The 19,270-nt window shown below is 35.3% G+C and overlaps 1 protein-coding gene across 1 annotated transcript in view; it reads right to left on the bottom strand.

The window, feature by feature from the left end:
- The window catches only part of LRP1B (LDL receptor related protein 1B), a 1,815,754-nt gene that overhangs the window by 952,576 nt on the left and 843,908 nt on the right, over positions 1–19,270 (bottom strand). The window lies entirely within an intron of this gene.

Raw genomic sequence — 19,270 nt, forward strand, 5'->3', positions numbered from 1 at the left:
AACCAGACAAAGATCCCACCAAAAAGGAGAATTAGAGACCAATATCCCTGATGAACATGGATGCAAAAATTCTCAACAAGATACTGTTTTAGGATCTAACAGTACATTAAGAGGATAATTCACCTTGACCAAGTGGGATTTATCCCTGGGATGCAATGTTTGTTCAACACTGGTAAAACAACCAACGTGATAGATCACATCAACAAGAGAATAACAAGAACCATATGATCCTCTCAATACATGCAGAGAAGGCATTTGACAAAATACAGCACCCATTCCTGATTAAAACTCTTCAAAGTGTAGGGATAGAAGGAACATTCTTCAAAATCATAAAAGCCATTTGTGAAAAGCCCACAGCAAATATCATTCTTAATGGGGAAAAACTGAGAGCCTTTCCCCTAAGATCAGGAATACGACAGGGATGTCCAGTCTCACCACTGCTATTCAACATAGTACTAGAAGTCCTACCCTCAGGAATCAGGCAACAAAAAGAAATAAAAGGCATTTAAATTGGTAAAGAAGTCAAACTCTCCATCTTTGCAGATGATGTGATATTTTATGTAGAAAACCCATAAGACTCCACTCCAAGATTGCTAGAACTCATACAGTAATTCAGCAATATGGCAGGATACAAAATCAGTGGCATTTCTGTACACTAACAAAGAGATTGAAGGAAGAGAAATTGAGGAATCAATCCCATCCCATTTACAGTTGCACCCAAAACCATATGATACCTAAGAATAAACCTAACCAAAGAGGTAAAAGATCTATATTCTAAAAACTACAGAAAACATATGAAAGAAATTAAGAAAGACATAAAGAGATGGGAAAACATTCCATGTTCATGGATTGGAAGAATAAATATTGTGAAAATGTCTATGCTACCCAGGGCAATTTACACATTCAGTGCAATCCCTATCAAAATACCATGGACTTTCTTCACAGAGTTGGAACAAATAATCTTAAGATTTGTGTGGAATAAGAAAAGACCCCAAATAGCCAGAGGAATATTGAAAAAGAAAACCAATGCTAGTAGCATCACAATGGCTAATTTCAAGCTGTACTACAAAGCTGTGATCATCAAGACCACATAGTACTGATACAAAAACAGACACACAGATCAATGGAACAGGATAGAGAACACAGAAATGGACTCTGAACTCTATGGTCAACTCATCCTCAACAAGGCAGGAAAGAATATCCACTGGAAAAAGGACAGTCTCTTCAATAAATGGTGTTAGGAAAATTGGACAGCTACATACAGATAAATGAAACTGGACCAATCTCTTAACTATACACAAAGTTAAACTCAAAATGGTTGAAAGATCTAAATGTGAGACAAGAATCCATCAAAATACTAGAGGAGAACACAGGCAACAACGTTTTTGAACTTGGCCACCACAACTTCTTGCAAGACACATATATGAAGGCAAGGGAAACAAAAGCAAAAGTTAACTATTAGGACTTCATTAAGTCCCAAGCGTTTTTCATAGATAGATTCTGCAGAGCAATGGAAACAATCAACAAAACCGAAAGGCAACCAACAGAATGGGAGAAGATATTTTCAAATGACATATCAGATAAAGGGTTAGTATCCAAGATCTATAAAGAACTTATCAAAATCAACACCTAAGAAACAAACAATCGAGCTATGAAATGGCAGAAGACATGAACAGACATTTCTCCAAAGAAGACATAAACATGGCCAACAAGCGCATGAAAAAATGCTCCACATCACTGGCCATCAGGGAAATGTAAATCCAAACCACAATGAGATACCACCTCACACCAGTGAGAATGGTGAAAATTAACAAGACAGGAAACCACAAATGTTGGAGAGGATGTGGAGAAAGGGGAACCCTCTTGCACTATTGGTGGGATTGCGAACTGGTGTAGCCACTCTGGAAAACTATATGGAAGTTCCTCAAAGAGTTGAAAATAGACCTGCCCTACAACCCAGCAATTGCACTACTGGGTATTTACCCCAAAGATACTGATATAGTGAAATGCTGGGACACTTGATCGCAATGTTCATAGCAGCAATGTCCACAGTAGCCAAACTGTGGAAGGAGCCACAATGTCCTTCGACAGATGAATGGATAAAGAAGATATGGTCTATGTATACAATGAAATATTACTCAGCCATCAGAAAGGATGAATACCCACTATTTGCTTCAATATGGATAGAACTGGAGGGTATTATGCTGAATGAAGTAAGTCAATCGGAGGACAATCATCATATGGTTTCACTCATATATGGAATATAAGAAATAGTAAAAGGGTTTAAAAGGCAAAGGAGGGAAACTGAGTGGGGAAAACTTAGAGAGGAAGACAAACCATGAGAGACTCCTAACTCTGGGAAACAAAGGGTTGTGGAAGGGGAGGTAGGCAAGGGGATGAGGTAACTGGGTAATAGGCACTAAGGAGGGCAGGTGATGGGATGAGCCCTAGTGTTATACTATATGTTGGCAAATTGAATTTAAATTTTAAAAACAAAGAAAATAATTAAAAAATAATAAAGTTAATACAGAGAAGCCTTAAAAAATAATTCCTATATATGCCTCAGCTTGGCTTTGCTTCTGGGCCCAGTTTGCTGGGCTTGCCATGGCTCCTCTCCCCACCTCTTTTTTTTGCCTTCCTACCATGTCAGAAGTTATCACTTTTCTATATATATATAAGTGATAACTATATATATTTCAGTTCACTTCTCTAAAGAAAACATAGTCTACTGAACATTTGTATTCTTAGTTGCAATGTGTTGTGTAAATGCTATTTAGTTTCACTGTTGATAAAGTAAGTTTCATTGTTGATAAAGTAAGTTCGGTGAGTTTTTTTGTTTTGTTTTGTTTTGTTTTGTTTTGTTTTGTTTTGTTTTGTTTTGTTTGTTTTTATGGGGGGAAGTTTGTTTGTTTGTTTCAACAATGAGGATGGTTCTGGACTGACCTCTCCATACAGTTTTATAGTCTTCCCTTGTGAACAAGGGCATGCTTTTTTGAGGTGGATGTATGAAACAGAAATGGATTTTCTGGAATGGAACATGCAAAGCCCAGGGACCCATACAAACAACACCTGTAACTTCAGCCATACTGACTCCTTGACCAACTCACATTCCCTTAATGCCTAGATTATGATTACTGAGCCATTTCTTTCCATGTTTCTTCTCTAAAGTCAGGAAAGTAAGACTGTAGAGGTAAAAGAAATTTGCTCAATATCACTTTTAGAATAATTCATCTTTGCTTGTGTTAGGATTATTGAGTTTTTGATGAATTTCAATACTTGTTAAGATTTAAAGGTAACAGTAAAATTTCATGTAAAATTAATATTGAAAGAGGTTAGCTATACAGTCATAATCAGAGTAGATGTTTTGCTAATTAGGATATAAGAAATATTTGGAAATCTTTGATTCCTCTTTTTTTCTGTGCCACATACAAAGTATCAGTAAGTACTCTTGATTCTGATGCCGAACATATCAGTAATCCCGCCTCTTATCAGGGATTATTAGTACCAACTGGCTCCAAGCTGCCATCATCTGTCAACTAGATCATTCCAAGAGCCTTCTAACTGGTTTCTCTGCTTTCATCAGTGTCCTCCTCCTCTTTATCTCAACACAATAGGCAGAGTTATACCTGTAAAATGCTAGTGTCAATCAAGTCAATCTTTTTCCCATTTCCTCAAAAGGCTCCCATTCCAATCAGAGTAAAAATCAAAGCCTTTATAATGGCCGCTAAAGCCCTCTATAATCTATATTCATTACCTGTTTGACCTCATTTCCTTTATCTTCTTACTACTCTCACCCTTGTCATCTCCCTCCAGACACCCTGCCCTTCTTACTGTTTCTTGAACAACAAGCCAAATAAGCTTCCATCTCAGGGGCTCTTCCTTGCTCCTAGAGTAATCACTCCCATATATCAGATGCCTGACATACTTGCCTCCTTTCGGGTATTATTTTAATGTAAACTTTCTGGTGAAGACTTCTCTAACCCCTTTACTTTGTGAGAATTGCAAGCCCTACAAATCAGGTTCCTTGTGTTTTACTCAGAACATTATTTGGATTTTTATCCCCTAAGAAATGAACCCAATTGAGGCATAAAATTCTCTACCTTCAGAAAGACACTAGAAGTTTTTGACTGAATAAAAACATCAAACAAACAAACAACAAAAATTCTCAATGAGATTATAAAATTAATTAGCTCAACAAAAGGAAGTCTGAAAAACTCTGAGATCATTTCCACGATAAAGAGTTCTCTAAGAAGAATTTGTAAAATTGTGAATTATCTCTGCTTGACATAACCTTGTCAAGGGATCACATCATAGCTTGGATAACTAGTTGGCTTCTCTCTTAACTTCTTCAAGCCATCTTGAATTATGTAATGCTTGCCTTCACCTTTCCCTAATTTGGAAGTCCAGATCTGGTCCCTTTTCAACACTCCTAGCTCTGTTGTTTTCGAGTTGATCTTAGCACTTCTGAAACCTGCTGGATCATAGATTTCTCAGGTTATGAAGGGATCTTAGATGGCTGTGTTATCAGGTTAACAAAGATATACTGCCAGTCTGTTGGTGCTTACTGTCTTCATTTGACAATTGAAACTATCTTTAGTGAAATTGACTCACATAAAAAGTGAACCACTACTGAAAGCTTCTTTGCTTCCAAGCTTTATGAGAAGTCCAGATGTAGACAATAATTTTGTAACTGGTTACTAGTCAGTAAATGTAGTTATGTAATAAGCATTCTTTGGAATGAGGCTAGAATATGAAGGAACACTGATTCCCCTTAGAAAATGAGATGAAAATGAATTAATGGTCAACACAGACAATGCTTACTTGACATAACTGATCAATCTATTTGATTTTTGTAGTTGCTTTTTGAGTGAATCCGTTGACTCTTCTAATACAAAACATTAGAACTACTGACTTTATACCTTCTGATAAACAGAAAAGTAAAGTCAGATGCTTCATAATTGGATGTAGTCTGATTTGATAATGACACAAAATTCACATGACATACTGGAAGTAAGATACTTGTTAGTTATAATGTGCTTCACTGAAATAATACTTATGAGTCTAAGATAATTATTAACTGTGATAATACACAAATAACATAAGGCCTACTTATGGGGGTAGGAAGAAGCCTGAGAAACACAAGAATCCACAAAATAATCAGGCTAAGGATATAAACCTTTTTTTGTTGTTGTTGTTTTTGTTCTACTTCATGAAAGCCTGCATAGATAATTTGCCTCAACCTCAACTGTGTCTGATTTCCAGTGTGCATCATTACCTTGAGTTTCTACATGTCAGTGAAAGAGTACCATTAGCTTGGGTAATGAGGATAAAAATCTGACCAGAATAAACATGATGTTCTTTAAAAATGTCATGTTTAGAGTCAGTGGACAGTCTTCCCAAAGGAATAGTCGGAAAGTACATTATATGACTTTAGTCAAAGGAATATCTATATCAACACTTAGAAGTAATAAATTCTAACTTTCCATATAGAAGAGTTCAAAGCATAAGAAAGCATTCAATGAATATTCTAACTTAGGGAATGAAGATTCAGCTTGAGTAAACCTCCCCAACAGGCTGTCAATCGAGTCATGCTGGGGGAGGAAAATTGTCCTCATCTTCTTCACCATTCACCATATGTCAACAGCATTAAAAATAGGTATTTTCTCCCCCTAACAGTTAGGAAGATGTGTATTTATGCTCTGTATGATCTGAAAATATTTTTCCTATCATATATGTTATATTAATCAGTACTACAATTTTTGAAGACTGATTAGGAAACTGTGAATTAAAAAGAGAAACTTGGAAGTAGAAAGAAGCTCATCTAACTAGATTCATAAAAATGACTATTTAAATTCTAAGCCACTATAACCACATCCTTGCAAATATATCCTTATCCTCTCATAGTCAAGAATATACTAAATGTATATGTATATACTTTAAACAATATGATTTTGACAGATGGCTGATGCTAAATGAGTGTTGTCAGAGTGAATAAAACTTATTTTTAAGATTTCCTTTAAACTTTTTCTTCCATTCAATTCTAAGAATATTAGTTCAGCTATTTTCTTTTTACGTGATTAGAATTTTGGATTCAGGTATTTACAAATAAATATAAGCCTAATAAATATTTGTTAGAACAAATGTATATACATGAAATATATATATATATATATATATATGTATACATGTTCATTAATTAGTTACATTGTGTTCTAATTTCCCCATAATTCTGAACATCTATCTCCACTGAATGAAGTTCAGTGTTGAGTCAAAGATCATTTATCTCCACTGAATGAAGTTCAGTGTTGAGTCTAAGATGAAAAAACAAAAGACAAAAAGAGTCTCAGGTTCAACTGGATAAGAGTTAAATAATGTCTCACATGTAAAATATATAAAATGAAGAGTCAGAGTAAGACAATGTATAAAAAAATGTAAAAAACAAAAACAAAAACAAAAACTGCTCAGCAGTTGAGCATCTGCCTTCAGCTCAGGGAGGGATCCTGGAATCCAGGATCGGGTCCCACATTGGGTTCCCTGTGGGGAGGCTGCTTCTTCCTCTGCCATGTCTCTGCCTCTCTCTCTCTGTATCCCTCATGAATAAATAAATAAAATCTTTTAAAAAAATAAGTATTGAGCTAAGTAAAAAAATGCATATTGCTATAACTCTGCTATAATTTATCTTAGCACTACTTTTACTGTCACAATGTATTTATGCTAAACTATTAGTTGTATGAAAATGCTTTATTTATTGTATGTTTATTTTATTATTTAGTATTTATAGGTCTAAGGTACCCAACTAGAATCTGAAGGAGATCAGTAAAACATACGCCTTCAAGAAAAATATAATCTAGCAGAAAGATTAAGATGTATATACAAAGGTCTATATTTTTTAAGTCAAGTTTGAGACCTTTTATAAAAGATAGATAGTGGATTGTGTTTCAAAGAATGGTTAGCTATATTTGTTATGGTCTGAATGTTCATGTCCCCCCAAATTCATATGTTGAAATCCTAACCACCAAAAGTGATGGTATTAAAGGGGGAGGCCTTTGAGAGAGACTTAAGTCATGAAGGTGGAGGCTTCATGAATGGGATTAATACCTTTTAAAAGAGTCTCCACAGAGATGCTTAGCCCCTTTCACCGTGTAAGAATACAGTAGGTCTTTGACGCAGTAGTCCTCACCAGACCATCCTGGCATCCTGATCTCAGACTCCTAGACACTGGAACTCTGAGAACTAATTGTTCATAAGCCACCCAGACTGTGATATTTTGTTACAGCAACACAAATAGAATAAGAATTATCTGTTTAATAGTGTCAAAAATCCCTTAATGGTAATGGCATTTGATCTCAGCTTTGCCTTAATGGAGAAACGGTTATTGAAATGTAGGGATGCAAATGCAGGTGAAACAAGTGGTTTTGATGAAAGCATAGATATTGGAAAAACTAGAATATGTTGGGAAGTAGTGATCTCAGTTTCCAGTTTTCTGGAGGGTACAGTATATATGAATGGTGAAATACTTCATAATGACAGTAACAAAGCTAGCCCCTTTTGAGTATATCTTAGGAGTCAGATACTATAATGCATGCTTTGTATTTATTAGTTTATTCACAACATATCTATTAATCAGGTGCTAATATTAACCACATTTTATAGATAAGAAAATGAAGTTACATAGAATTTAAGCAACTTGCTTAAGATCTCATTGCTGCTTAGTGAAAAGAACTGGATTCAAACTCAGAGTTTACAGTAGGTGAAAAAGTATTTTGAGGAAAGACTGTATAAACAGTTCATTGAACATCAAGGTGATAAACTTATTTTTAATTTGGGTTGTAATGAGAAACCAGTGTACATTTTAGAAAGTATAATGTGATCAAAACTGTGCTTTAAGATCAAAGCTGGAAATGATTCTTAGAATACTATATGGGTGAGTAGAATATAATGGGTGGGTTTCCCACTGAACTTTTTACATTGTTTTCACTTTTACTTTTAAAGTAGTATATAGTATAATTCTGGGGTGCCTGGGTGGCTCAGTTAGCGAAGCATCTGCCTCCAGCTCAGGTCATGATCACAGAGTTCTGGTGTCAAGCCCCAGTTGGGCTCCCTGCTCAGTGGGGAGTCTGCTTCTCCTTCTGCCCCACCCCCACTAGTATGCTCTTTCTGTCTGTCTGTCTGTCTCTCTCTCAAATAAATAAATAAATAAATAAATAAAAATATTTTTTTAAGTGTTATAGTATAATTCTATCCAACAATAAGGTAATAAATATGTAAAAATCTTGTATACATATTGCATTGGTGGTAGCACTCTGGAGTGACGTTGGAAAGGAGTTAGGGGAAAGGAAAAGGTAGCTTTGTTCCTGTTTAGATTGATGCAGTGCAAAAAGAAAGAATGGCCATGTGTGCCAACATTCCTATTGGAAACTGACATCATCAGAAGAAATGTAAGCCCCAGATAATACTCAGGGCATATTAGGTTCTCCATTTTATGAATATACACTGTTATTTAATCTTATTTTTAATTGCGAAAAAGCAATGCAAATTTAAAAAAACAATTGTGGGATATTGACATTGGATATCTGGATTACTGATATAGAAATGCTATTTTAATTTCTTTGAAAATAGGTAATAAAAACCTAAAATAGGTGGTTTTGACTTCCTCAGTAGAGATGGATTCATGTAATGAAGTAGAAGTTCTAAATTTTATAGACAAGGAGGGATATGGAGTCCAGATTATGCAGAAATTTTAGTTGGGTGATGAGGAAAATAAGTGTTATTTAAAAGAAATAGGAAAGTAGAGTCAGTTCTAAGAGATGATGATGAATTTAGTGTTGGCATATTATTAGCATAGTGTCGTGTTTTGTAATCTTATCTTTGGCATTATAAAAACTCATCAGGTAAACTACTTATCTACCTGCATTAACGATAGACTTCTAAACAGTTTTAACTTTTTGTTATTTACACTTTATTACTGAAATGCAAGTATCTTCATTTAGAGTATATTTTGATTTGAAAGGTGGTGATTGAAAAGCAATGAGATATTCTGTTTCTGAGGAATAAGGATAATTTTACAAAACAATTAAAGTCAATAATATTGCACCATGTACACAAAAAAGCATTTCATTTTGCAAATGACCAGCTCTCACAATTTCTTTGTTTCTTAAAGAACTAGTCTATCAGAGCAAGGAAGTATTTCTCCTATTATCTGGAAGGCTTTACTTGGCATATGTTCAGCATTCAATAAATGAATGACACATGGAAAAATGCTTCAACAGGGAGTCTCTAATGTTTCTAAAGGTGTTTCACTGAATTTTCGCACATAAGAATGATAGTATATTCTAGTTTCAATAAGTAAAATGAAATAAATAACACAGTGATTTTCAATCAGGAAAGTGAAAGACATTTAATTGATAACTAAAGGGTTATATTAGTAAATTTCAAATGCTCAAAGGATAATTTATTTAAATTTTAGGTCATTACATTAATATTAGAAGTAGCAGATGGTCCAGGGATGTCAATTAACATAAGTTACTGAGAGGTGGCTACTTTCAAATCTCTTCATCATCTTTCTAATTATAGGAAATAAGAACTACTTTAGCTATAGAAACACTTTTTTAAAGACTTATTTATTTATTTATTCATGAGACACAGAGAGAGAGACAGAGGCAGAGACATAGGCAGAGAGAGAAGCAGGCTCCATGGACAGAGCCTGATGTGGGACTCGATCCCAGGACTCCAGGAACACACCCTGGGCCAAGGGCAGAGGTTCAACTGCTGAGCTACCCAGGCATCCCTAGAAACACGTTTTTTTTTTTTTCTCAATCTACACATGTCCTTCTAAGTTATAAATTGTTAATCATTGACTTGAAAACATAATATATTGGATCATTTTAAAATTGCATTTAAGTAACTCCTATTCATAAATAGTTCTTGTTTTAAAGAATGAGTCTATTAAAAAAAGCCACATTTTATTTGTCCCCCAAAAAGAAAAGACTGTTTTAGTTATTTGCATGTTTATTCATTTAACAAATATCTCTCTGAACATGGCTAGCTTATGCCAGGTACTGCTCTAGATGCTAGGGATGTAGCAGTTATTGAAACTATAAAATCCCTGTTTCCAGAGAGCCTACATTTTAGTGAACAAAGCAGACAACAAGCAAACAAATACTATTTAATATTGTTTGCACTAATAAATTCTATGTAGAAAGATAAAGCATTGATAGTAATTGGGATGCAGGCTGCTTCTTAAAGAGAGTAGTCCAATTCAGAATGCTCTTAAAAGTTTGAAACAGTTTGAGAGAAATAATGGAGTCAAGGATGACTCCAATCTTTTGGCTTGAACAACTGGGTGGAGGGTGACATATACTACTGTCTGAGGAGAGAATCAAGACTTTGGGACACAAAATGTTTGATATTCCTGTTAAAATTTCAGACGAGATATTGAATTGGATTTTAACATTCAAATGAGTTTGGTGTTCAACAGAGAAGTCAGGGCTAATGATGATAACTTACGAGCCTCAGTCTCTAGATGCTTTATAAAACCATGGAAGAGGCTCTATTTTTAAAGCTGTGATACAGTATGAGAGTGAGAGTACTTAGGAAATCAATAAAGGAAGAGCTGTCCAAAGAACTGAAGGAGGTCACGTCAAAAATAATGAGGATAATGCAGCAAAATAAACAGAAAAAAAATCCTAGTCAGCTAAGGAAAACTCTAAAATGTACTATTCTAAAAAAGAAAGTATTCTTGGAGGAGACAAGGATCAATTGTGTGCTAAGAATTGATGACTGAGTAATTAGGCAACAGGTCGTCACTGGTAACTCTGACAGTAGAGATGTAAGTGACTCATAAGAATGTAAGACCAAGTAAAGTGGGTTCAAAACAGAAGGAGAGGAAGTAGAGAAAGTAGAAAATCCTTTCTGTGAGTTTGTGAGTTTCTCTATGCAGGGAAATGAAAAATGGAAGGGTAGCTGAAGAGGACTATCAGTTTAAGGAAAGTTGTTTTGTCTTTTGTTGTTTTTGTTTGTAAAGACAACAAGCTTGTAGACTTATGGAAATCATCCATCAGAAGTCAAAATACTAATGATTCAAGGAACAGATCAGGCAATTACACAAGTCTAATTCTTGAATAGACGAGAGAAGATGGAATTGATGCACAATTAAAAGGATTGGCCTTAGATGAGAGTGCAGTGTATTTTTCCATTCAGGTGAGACAAAGATGGAACATTTAGTTCTAGATTCAGACAGATTGGTAGGTTTAATAAAGTTCACAGTGAGAAAGTACTCTTTTGGTTACTTCTATTTTCTCAAGTAAATATGAAATAAAAATCATAATGTTAGAATAAGGAGAAAGTAGGTAGATATATGAAAATTCATTATCTGGAGTCAGGGAAGGAAAAAGCCCTTATAAAACAGTATTTCACTGTTTTCTGACAGGGTTGCCAAAGGATATAAACATACAACCTAGAGTTAAGACACCGATTTTCTGCTTTGCTTTTAAAAAGACAAATTAGTTCTAAGTACTCAATAGTGATTTTATACCAAACTTCGAGCTACTTTACTAGGTATATTGTTTGAAATTTGATGGTATGCTGTTCTAAACTTCTAAAGATTATTAAGATATAATTTATCTAATAATTTGGCAAGTGTTATCTGTCAGGGAAAGCTCCGATGGAGGCTCTGTGAGTCCTCGTGCTAAGAAGAAATGGTCACACACATTCAAAAGATGCAACCAGTACAATGAATTTTCTTTTCTCAGGACTAAAATAACTCTAAAAGGCTTGACTCAGGAGAATAGGCAGGATATCAGTCCTCAAAGTCAAGGACTAGTATGGACTCTAGGGGGAGGAGTGCCTGAGAGGTATTCCCTAACTGTGGTTATTTCCTTGTTGATTGCTATTGATGCAGAGGATGCCTTGAAGGCACTCCGATTTTTTTTTTCTTATTAGAAAGGACAAAATATTCTCTTTTTCTCAGCTTTATTATTTCCCTGAGGATTTTAATAGCTATATACTTCTACTTTTCCCAAACAAAGTAATAGAGGAGTTACATACATATGTACATCCTGGCCTCATCTTAAAATTAAACAACTTGTAATTTTTATGAATTTATATGTGCCTCATTTGTTTTCTATTTTCATTATACGTCCAGTTTTGAGACAAAAAAGAGAGTTAATTGGAGAGCATGTACGACCCATCACTTATTCTAAATTGAGAATTTAATTAATAGTTCCATAGCTATTCTACAAAAAATAAAATAGTAGGATAGAAATTTATACCTATGTTGTATAGGTATAAATAAATACAGTTATAAAAATAAATTTTATCAATTGTCAAATCTAGAGCCCATAAATGTGGCCCTATGATTCTTTAAACCCATACAAAGTAGTCCTTAGCAAGATTGCAGCTATGATGTTAACTAGTAAAGCAAATGGGAGACATGCATTTTTTTTTCTGTGTCTGATATTTTCCTAAACTCTCGATAAATCAAAGGTGTCATGACACATAAGACACCACGGTTACATTTTCTGTTTATGATGTCAAGAAAGGTACTAGACTGTGACAGTAATGCCCTCTAGTAAAAAATAATAATAATAAATTTAAAAAAACAAAAACAAAACAGAAAAACACACATAGAATATTCATGAGTACTTTAATATCTTAACACAGCATACTCATTAAGAGTGTCTGGGTGGAAAAAAAAATGTGATATTTGAGTAATGGAAAGTCTTTCAGAAATCATTGTCTTGTTCTGTCATGGAATGTGATTTCCAACTAAGTAAAGAGCCAGAAAAGATGTAGGATATGAAGAGTCCAGGAAATAGAGAAATATATTCAATGGCCAGGGCTAGGTTTTCAAAGGCACCCTGTGAAGTTTTAGTGTTTTTCTAGGACAGAGACTTAGGCAATACTGCTCAATTGCAGGCACAGTAGCTTGTTCTGCAACTATATCTGCATAGTAAGCACACTAGGTTTACATGTTTATCTGAGGAAGGCCTTGGGGGAGAGGTCACATTTGTGGAGATTATGCACATCTTCCCAAACCACTGCAATGTCAATACTATGGCAAAGGTTTCATGAGCCCTGAATAACAGGATAAAACTAGTAAAATACTCCACTGTTTTTTTAATCTCTTCCAGCCTTTTCACATTTCTTTTATTAATATTCAAAATCCCAGTCCCCTAATTCTGCTTCCTGAATGTTCACAAAATTGCTTAAAGCACACACACACACACACACACACACACACACAAAAACCATTCACCAAGCACATACTCCATACTCTGTTCTAGACACTGAGCTACTTCTCTGCCATTTACTATTTGCCATAGTGTCTATAATTTCCTCCGTGCATAGTTGTCTGAGTAAAGAACAACAAATCTGGGTTACTATGGTTATGGTCCATTAAGCTCACTCCTACCCCAAAGTCTCATATACCATCATGTCATCAAATGCCATTCTCAGTTATGTCTCAATAAAATGACAAATTGTTCAGAAACTATACCTTTGGACTCCCTAAAAATAGTAAAAACTATGAATAGTGAATCTTCATATGTCAAGACATAATCACCTTTCATTCTGCAGGAAGCCATTCTTAGCCAGATGGTATACTGAAACAGATCTGATCCACTAGTCTCATAAATTATCAAGGTTACTAAGACTTACTGTGTCACCTATTCTAAGAATACTCACATTTTAAAATAGAGTGCTTTGTTAACAAAGAAAGAAAAAGAGGGAGGCAATTATACTGCAATAACTGAATTCCAAGCATTTCGAGGGACTGTTACTCTGATACTCTAATCAAAGAACTCTTCCTTCTCTGTACAGGCATCTGCCTATTCTCCCTACAAGCAGAACCACTCCTGGCAGAAAACCATGAATGGTTCCTCTGCCCTCTAAAAGAAAACTTTAAAATATACATTAGATAATAATAGAGTTGGAGGTTACATGTAGGAGCCATAGGACATCGTATTTTGTTTCCTTTCTCTCTTTCTTTTTAAGAATTACAGCAAAGATAACAGTGAGTGGTATGAAAATTCTCCCTAGCATTGTCTAGGGTTGTGCTTCCACCGATTACAGGGATTATGATTTGTATTTCTAACACCATTCCCTAAATGTTTTTTTTTTTTTCATTTTTACCATCGCTGACATATATTACAAAAATAATGCAGGTCGACACGATTACCTTAGCGGGACTTGGCAATGATCTGAAAATGGTTTTAAAAAAAGGATATCTTGTAATTCATCTTCTGAGGTCTATGGAAGCTTCGAAAAAACTATTGAAATCTGTACTCTGGTCACAAGCAGGCGATTTAGGACCAATAATACATCTCTCGTCTTAAAATATATATAATTATTACTTTGCACGTTACTAGACTACGGAGAGTAGAAACAAAGATCAATTCTAATTTGGACCCAACCTGTATAAAAAACCACGGCTAATGACCACAGTGGACTTGGGGATGGGAAATTCTAAGCACAGACAAGCCGGGGCCATCATTCCAATCAGTGAATAGCACAGTATAAACTGTAATAGAATCCTAAAGTTATTTAATGGGCTCCCTTTTCTCACTACTATAGTTGCTATGTGGCAAAGAGGTACACACTCTCTCTCATGGTGCCACTTATTGCAGTGCCTCTACACTGATGAGCATGTAATTATTTAGTGCTCTTTATCCTAGGACTGCTTTAGTCCAATCAGTAGAGTCCTACTGGTCCTGCAGAATTGTAAACTGGGTTAAGTGCCTGCCTTCAGCAAGTAGTTAGGAGACTGAAAAGTACAGTCCAATGAGCCTGAATTTATTGGGAGTAAAACTGGCAACAGTTTGTAAGTTAGACATTCTTGGCCATTACTTTCATTTTTACAGGTTCTGCAAAAGCCCACTGTTAGCTCTGGGTGCATACATTTAATAGATATCTCTACATCAAAATTGGTCTAAATCAATTAAAAGAAGACAAATTAAATAAAAAAAAAAAAACTTCATTTTAAGATATGACAACTCTTTAGAACTCTAATCTAAAAAAAAGTATAAAGAATATACAGGAAGTCCTACTGGTACATATAGATATTCTAATGATTATTTTTAAAACATTTTTTTCAAATGACAAACCCTAATGTTTAATTAAAAAATCACTAGCTTTAAATGTGTGTCCCATTCCAGTTATGAACACTCCAATATGACAGTCATATTCTAGTATGTATCCTCTTACACATTATGATCTAGTACTCATTAAAATTATTTTTAAATGTACATTGTAAATTTTCTTCCATTTCAAAATTTTGATATCAAATGATAACTGGACTAGATTACCTTTGAGTTCCTCCCAACCCTGAATGATTGATTCTACATTTCAGTAGTCAGGTCAATCTTACAAAGGCTAGAAAAGAAAAGAGTTTGTCTGCATTGTATGAATTAACAAGAATGAAAAGGCTTCCTGCCTAATATCAATTCCTTCCCCCCATCTGCCAGTGCTGAAAATCCCCTCCCCCTTATTAGAATTATTTCTTAAAGGTACTCTTAAGGCTTGTGACTTTTTTCGGATTCAGAATTATGTTACAAAGGAGGGATAATCAATGAACTTATCTAATCAATTAATTTCCCTAATTACTATCAGTTATTATATTGAAAACAAGACCCCGAGGCAAGTTTTAGAGTGAACAATTGGGGAGTGACCACAATATCATTCTGTGCTGAAATTTACAAGCCGCTTCCAGGCCAATTGACTGGCTCTCTCTGTCTTCACATAAAAGGCTATTTCTCCTAAGAATCTTTCTATTTTCTCATCTATCTTCTTGTAAGGCCTTTGCAGAACCCTCCTGAGTCTAGTTCTAGATTCTCATTGTATCCTTTGAGTTTGATATTCCTTTTTTTTTAAATATGTTTTTCTAAAGCCTATTGATCTTTTATACACATCCACTGTTCTGAGCCAGCCCATTTGAACGTCCCATAGTTTTCGATACTCCCAACTTCTAAGATGCCTGGAAGTCTGGCTTGACTTGGAGTAAAAGTTAGGTTCTAGAGTCCAGTAGGGTTCGATTGCAGAGGAAGAAAAAAGAGGGGCCAATCTAAGCAGCCAGGTAATGGAAAGGAGGACTGGCAAAATTTTAAGATAAATGTGATTGAATTTAAAACATTTTCTTAGCACCCATCAGTTATGGCAACACCAAAGTATGAAAAAATTGCCACAAAATGTAAGGTTGATGTGTTAAATAACATTTTACATATAACTAATCCAAAATATCTTCTGGTTTATTTGTTAACAATTTGAGAAAGCTAAAGCAGAGCTGATAGTTTCCCTTTCAAATTTGTATGAATACATTGGTTCAAATATCTATGTGACCTTTAGAATTAGTAAGTATATGTTCTAGGCTTGTGCCATTACTATATTACTAGCAACTCATTTTTCTAAAACTACAAAGCCTAGGAACATTTCCATAAAAACCGTATTTTTTAAACTCTGTAGACCAATACTGTCATCAAGCCAGTGACCAAGAGGTGTAGGCTTTTATATGTTCCATTACCTTTTTTTTTTTTTTTTTTTTTTTTTTTTTAATAGACAAATAGAAGGATTTTTCAAAGGTATTTTTTTTTCAATTTTCATCCATTTATGACAGTCACAGAGAGACAGAGAGACAGAGACACAGGCAGAGGGAGAAGCAGGCTCCATGCACCGGGAGCCCGACGTGGGATTCGATCCCGGGTCTCCAGGATCGCGCCCTGGGCCAAAGGCAGGCGCCAAACCACTGCGCCACCCAGGGATCCCCCATTACCTTTTTTTTAAAGATTTATTTATTTATTCATGAGGAACACAGAGAGAGAGAGAGAGAGAGAGAGAGGAAGAGACATAGGCAGAGGGAGAAGTAGGGTTCTCTCAGGGAGCCTGATATGGGACTCCACCCTGGATCCTGGGATCATGCCCTGAGCTGAAGGCACTCAACCGCTGAGCCGCCCAGGTGTCCCATATGGGGGACAATCAATTCTAGAGTCATTAAATCTCCTTGATCAATTCTAGAGTCATTAAATCTCCTTGATGCAGTATTACATTATCATGTACCATCCCTCTCTGGTTACATTCTGTTATTGGCAGATACTTTCTCTGTGTAGAAAGAAAGGAAGTACCACTGTATAGGGTTTATCACATTACACTATCCCTGTATAGCCACAGCAATATTGTGTGGATCAATATAAACAGCAAAGAACAAGCCTTCTACTTATTTAGCCCATCAATATTTTAAATCAGAACTCTCAGTAGTAGAGAAAAAGAACAGGCAACCTGACTTAATTTTTCTCAAGGATTGCCCCTGAAACATAAATAGGGCTCTATAAACCAAGTCAGTAATTTAAAGAAGTAAACTAAGAAGTAAAAGAAGTTCTTTCTAATTTGGTATACATATATGATTTGTAAATAATTGAACACACTATCTCAGGGAAATTGTTAAAAGTATAGCATGAGGGATCCCTGGGTGGTGCAGCGGTTTGGCGCCGGCCTTTGGCCCAGGGCGCGATCCTGGAGACCCCGGATCGAATCTCACATCAGGCTCCCGGTGCATGGAGCCTGCTTCTCCCTCTGCTTGTGTCTCTGCCCCTCTCTCTCTCTCTCTGTGACTATCATAAATAAATAAAAATTAAAAAAAATATTAAAAAAAAAGTATAGCATGGGGTTAAGTTCTAAAGGGAGATGGCTATGGCAGTTTACTGACAAATCCAATGCTTTGCTCAATCTGGCTTGGGAAAAGAGAATCCCATCCATGCTTAATTTTCGAATCGCTAATAAAAGAGGGTGGGGGGCAGCCTGAGTGGCTCAGCAGTTTAGAGCCGCCTCCAGCTCAGGGCGTGATCCTGGGGACCTGGGATGGAGTCCCATGTTAGGTTCCCTTCATGGAGCTTGCTTCTCCCTCTGCCTGTGTCTCTGCCTTTCTCTGTGTCTTTTGTGAATAAATAAAATCTTAAAAAAAAGGGTGGGGACATTCATTAATTTATCAAAACATCATAATTTGAACATTCATCAGATGAAACCAGATTTTTTTTGAAAGTAAAAAAAAAAGAATAGGATGTGAATTTCTTTGTATTATTCTTAATTCAGCCCACAGAAAAATTATCATTATCCTATTGTTAGTAGCACATCTCAATGCTATTTCATTCACAAATCATCAATATTTGCTATAGGTTGCATGCTGTGTAGAAACTATAGGCTTTATTCTCAGGCACAGGTAAAAGGAACAGTTTTGAAACATGAAATTCAAACACTTGAATTTACTAAAAAAAATTACTAAAAAATTTTACTCAAAGTGGTGTTGATATTAGTAATTTTAACCAAAAAGAGAAGTTCTTCCTTCTTTTTCTTTTCTTTCCTTGTTTCCTTCCTTCCCTCCTACCTTCCTTGCTTTGACAAATATTCATTGAGTACCTATGTGTTCCAGGATATGATCGGAACTCAGTAAATAACAGTAATCAAAACTAACAAGTTCCAATACTCTCATAACACTTCCATTATTCTGGAGAAATCAGATGATAAGCAAATATTTATGAGTTCTTATCAAATAAGGAATAAAGATATAAAGAAAATTAAAATGAAAAATCATCTAGTGATTGAGTAGAAACACATAAATAAAATTGGGAAATAAGAGCAATGGAGAGGGTATATACTATTAGCAGAATGGTTAGTGAAGGTCATTCTGAATGTTGAGTTAGCTAAGACTTGAATGGTAAGAATGTGAATATCATAAGGAAAAGCATTGCAGGCAAACAAAACAGCAAGGAAAGACTTCAAGATAAGAGCAATGTTGTTGAAGAAGCACAAAGTTGATGTGTAATGAACAAAGAGAGTAGCAATCAGTGAGATGGGAAAGATAAATGATACCAGAACATTATTAGGTCCTTACACGTTTTGTGAGAAGTTTGGATTTTATTCTGAAGAGGAGTGAAAGTAATTGGGAGATTTTAAGCAAGAGAATGACATGATTTGGTTTATATTTTAGTAGATCACTTTTCATGTTGAGTGTGATTTTGGTGGGAAAGCAAGATTTCAAAGAAACCAGTTAGGAATATATTGCATAGTCCAGGAGAGAGATGGATAAGTCAATTAATCCATTTCTTTTGAACAGGTTTTTCAAACTAGAACTTCTGTAGTGGAAGGAGTTTTGTATTGATTGGTGACAACTGAAATAACTGCTCTGGATTTTTAGGAATGGATCATTGAGTTAAAATGAAGAAAAAAATCTATTTCTTCCAAGTGCATATTACTGTACTAGATTTCCAGTGAAAAGGAACTACAAAGG

This window comes from Vulpes lagopus, chromosome 24 (assembly GCF_018345385.1).
Source record: "Vulpes lagopus strain Blue_001 chromosome 24, ASM1834538v1, whole genome shotgun sequence".
NCBI lineage: Eukaryota > Metazoa > Chordata > Mammalia > Carnivora > Canidae > Vulpes > Vulpes lagopus.